The sequence below is a fragment of the Engraulis encrasicolus genome, chromosome 10 (genome assembly GCF_034702125.1).
Source record: "Engraulis encrasicolus isolate BLACKSEA-1 chromosome 10, IST_EnEncr_1.0, whole genome shotgun sequence".
Taxonomy (NCBI): Eukaryota; Metazoa; Chordata; class Actinopteri; order Clupeiformes; family Engraulidae; genus Engraulis; species Engraulis encrasicolus.
This window is the reverse complement of record NC_085866.1, coordinates 34527468-34532467: the sequence shown is the minus strand read 5'-3', so window position 1 is coordinate 34532467 and position 5000 is coordinate 34527468.

The following is a 5000-nucleotide window of genomic DNA, read 5'->3' as shown; positions in this document are numbered from 1 at the left end:
GCACAAGCACACACAATCACATGCATGCACACACATGCAGATGTAGATGCACATGCACACACACATACACACACACACACACATACACACCGTCACTGGCAAAACACACACACACACACACACACACACACACACACACACACACACACACACACACACACACACACACACACACCCCACACACACACACACACACACACACACACAACACACACACACACACACACACACACACACACACACACACACACACACACACACACACACACACATTTAAACACATCCACACCCTCATACAAACTCTCACACTCACACACACATCCACACACACACACACACCCTGCCACACCTGCCATTCATCATCTTCCTCCTCCACATTCCCATCAGCCTTTGCCCTTCCCCCCACCACCAGCAGGTTTCCCGTAAAAGGACTCCACTCACTTCCTCATTCCCGCGCGACCGCTCAAACACACACACACACACACACACACACACACACACACACACACACACACACACACACACACACACACACACACACACACACACACACACGCCGGCATGTCGTTGCTCGCTTCTGCTTCCTCCTCCCAAGACGCATTGCTACACGCCAATAGATTTCATCAACTCTGCACACCGACAAACAACATACTTGGTTAGCCTACTAACACCTGCCCCTCAGGCTTAATGCTTTAGTATAAGCTACTAAATCATATGCCCAATACTGAAAACATCAACATAGAGCGCATCAGGCACCTGCCTGAAAGACTGGATGCTTTAATATGGCCTAGTAAATCACATGGCCAATATAGAACACATCAGCATTCCTACCCTGAAGGCTCAATGCAAAGCATAAGCTAGTATATCATGCCCGATATAGAAAACATTTGTACACTCACTGCAGTGCACTGCCAAGAAGTCATCTTCAATAATCGATATAGACTATGACACTATGAAGGCGAGGATGGCGTGTGATCTAAATATGCACTGCAATCAGGTCAATTAAAGTATCATAGAAGAGAATGGCACACAGTCAAAAAGGCATACTGCTTGTGCACCTTTTGAATAATATAAGTTTATGTCACAAATATGCAGTATTGTAATTGGGTGATAATAACAAACTCACATTTAGATAATTACGTCGGCATGTATCTATGATCACCAAATAGGTTACTCTGCAGACAATGCAGCGCAGGGCACACCAATAGTCACATCAATGGTGGGACAGCGAAAGCATTTAAACTGATTATTGAACAGCCCGTCCCGTAGCTGAGCCACAACCAGATATACGCTTCATTGCACAAATAGTTTAACACAGGCCTGGGGAACTGAGAGTCATGTATGGTCAATTTGTGGCGAGGCATCATGTGCACTGCATGGTGGATATTCCAGAAAGTCTGCCAGTATCAGTGTGGACTGTGTTGTTGTGCAGATTCATCTGATTTGTTTAGACTTGCAGAAGTATGTGGTGCATGCGAAATATTTCCGGCATACAAAGATGTCAGATAAATACAAACATGTCTGTAATTCCGCTCTCTGTTTCCTTCCAATAAGGCCTACTCTTGAGAGGGGTGAGTGGTCGGTCGGTATGCACAGCATGATGGTAGTCTTGTGAAGAAAGACACTGCTCTACTACTACTACTACTACTACTACTACTACTACTACTTCTACTACTACTACTACTACTGCATGCGTAGTAACAACAACAACAACCAAACAATAAATAAACAACTAACTACTACTACTACCACTACTACTACTATTTTTAGTGCTGCTAATAATAATAATAATAATAATAATAATAATAATAATAATTATTATTATTATTATTATTATTATTATTATTTCTATAGCAGGAATTCAAATCAAGATGCCGGTCAAAGGGCATTAAAACCTGCTTGGCAAGAGCATAGATGGCATTTATATCAGGAAAATGGCACCAAGTGAAAGGAAGTCCATATAGGGCAGTGCCAATCTACTCTGCATATCCACATGAGCGATCTCTTTTTATGGACATCCTCCCTTCAACCTTTCATATCAGCATGACAGGAGGACTTTGCCGTATGGTTAAAACGCAGGGCCCGAGGCATAAGCGAACTATGCAATGGCTTAGGGCCCGCTACCAGGGGCCCCATGTGAGCAGCAAAGTTACAGGAAGAAATTAACTCTCCACCATTTTCCCTAGACATGTATTTCTTTGTCAGGGAGTACTTCAATGACTGTGGGTACAATCTCACTTTTCATGTATCAGTTTAAATTGTAAAAAGCCTACAATAAACACAGAATATAACAAAGAGTAATAGTTTTGAATCGAAAGCAAGGTATTCCTTCATGATAAATGGCTTTCTGTTTGAGAAATTTTGCTCCAAGAGGTGATGGGTACACAATCTACCGGCAGCCTGCTTAGCTCCTCATTCAAGTAAATGAAGCTTATGAAGCATCTGATGCTTGCTGAGTGGTGGTTTGTAGGGCCCCGGATTACATTTTGATATGGTCCCCATGAAAGCTTGGGCCGGCCCTGTAAAAATGCATGCAACAATAAAACTTAAGTGAACTGAATTGAACCAGTTTGTGTGGAATGTTTCAACGTGGGAGGAGCGGCTGAACAAAGGAGATGATTACGGGCCAGAGTCCAGTCGGTCTGCTTTGAGTAGTATTACAACTCATAACACACGTGCCCTTGCCGGCATGCTCTTCATATCTGGCCTGTGTGTGTATGTGTGTGTGTGTGTGTGTGTGTGTGTGTGTGTGTGTGTGTGTGTGTGTGTGTGTGTGTGTGTGTGTGTGTGTGTGTGTGTGTGTGTGTGTGTGTGTGCGTGTGTGTGTGTGTGTGTGTGTGTGTATGTGTTTATTGTTTGTACACATACGTGTGTACCTGAATCGCTATGTATCTGTGATGAGATGTGTGTTGAAAAGAGAAGCACAGCTTGTGCATAGTGTGTGTGTGTGTGTGTGTGTGTGTGTGTGTGTGTGTGTGTGTGTGTGTGTGTGTGTGTGTGTGTGTGTGTGTGTGTGTGTGTGTGTGTGTGTGTCCTTTTGCACATGCATCTGTATGCGATTTGTGTTTTGTGTATGATTGTGTTGATGTGGGTGGTGAGTATTTGTGCATGAAGAACCACAACTTTGACCCAAACATCGTTCACCTGGAATTTGGACATTGTACAACAGGCAGCACAGCATGAAAGGCTTTGAAGAGGCCTGCGAGAGAGAGGGAGAGAGAGAGAGAGAGAGAGAGAGAGAGAGAGAGAGAGAGAGAGGGCGGCTTGATGACAGAGGCGAGTCTGGAATGTTTGTGTAGTCTATGATGGCTGGTGGGTGTTCTGTCGGTATGGACTGCCTCGTCGGAATGAGCTACTTATGGGTTGCATAGCATACAGCAGGGGTGGGGAACTTATGTTTTGAGGGCCGTTTTATCTGGCCTACGTTATGCAGCTTCACATGAAATATGACATATTTTTTAAAGGAATCTTAGGAATTACATTTGAAATACGATCAAGTTATATTCAGGGGGCCTAGAGAAGGTGGAGTCTGTTTTAAAGGTGGCTGCCTTCAATATAGGCCTAAACTGCAGGGGGGAATTCTGGTTTATGTTCATAGTAGAGCCCTTGGAGGACTTTCATGGTCCTTGGAGGAATTTTAAGTGGCCCCTTGAATGAAAAAGGTTCCCCACCCCTGGTATAACCACTCACCTACACAGTGTATTTTACAGTGTTAATTCAACATTTGGCTAGTTGATTCAACATCTTCTTTAGTGTATTTGTATTTGGTCCCAGAGTGCTATCTAAGACTTGAATTGACACTGTCATGTTTACTATATACCTCCGGATCCAGGAGCAGCTTGTAGCTCAAATCGATGGGTAGGCCGCATCGACAGGAAAACAGCTCAGTATGAGTGAGAAACTTAATGAGTGAGCCGGCGAGAATGTGTGAGTGTGGTGCTATTGTGGTTGTCTAGGGTGCAGTTGCAGCTTGTTATGGCCCTAATGATTCTCAAATATGTGGCTCAGCCAGCGTGAATAAGTGATGAAAAATGTAATGGAATACAGAATGAAATAAAATGAAATAAAATGAAATAAAATGATTACCGTATGAAAACAGAATGTGCAGTGGAGTCTTGCAAGCATGAAACCGACAAAAATAAATAGTAGACATAATTATCCAAATAAATGAAGCAATTACCTTATACAAATCTAATACACAAACTCACTAACACAAAATTAAATATACCAGAATAATTTCAAGGGCTGTTTAAAAACTCGGAAAATCAGATAATGCAAGGAAAAACAAATGGGGCCATTCATTGTATGTGGAAGGAAAATTCAATTTTCTGCATACAATTGGGTTTAACAGTCGCCTTGCTCCAGAACTGTCAGGCTCTTTGTCCTGTTTTCCCAACACAAAAGTAGTCTTACAGTAAGTGTGTAAGCGTGTTTGTAGGTAAGGGAAGGACTTTTGTGTGTATGTGTGTGTGTGTTTGTGTGTTTGGTTGTTGTTGTGTGTGTGTGTGCTCACGCACGTTTGTGAGTGTGCACTGCATATATGCACTATGTTTTAACTGGGTGTGCATGCATGCATGTGTGTGTGATTGCATGCATGTGTGTTTCTCTGTGTGCATGCATGTGCATTTGTTGCTGTGTAAATGTGTCTATTTATGTGTGTGTGTGTTTGTGCGTACATGTGTGTGTGTTGCAACAGAATGCTGCATTTTCCTGCATGCCTCTCTCTGCAGCCCCTCTACCATGCCATTCCTTGCCGCGCGCCCTGACCCACTTCCTGCCTGCACATGACCTACTTCCTCTCCATCCTGACTGACCTGCTGCTCGCTCGTTTGCTTGCTGCTGCTGCGACTGCGGCTGTGTGCCGGCACAGAGGCCGCCTGAGTGCGCGCGCTCACTCATTCGCTCACCCCTGCTCTGAAGCGGGCCGCGTGTGTAAGCCGGCACGAGCTGGGCTCAGCTTGACTGGCCCGGGCCTGCATCACGCTCCGCATTAAACTAAA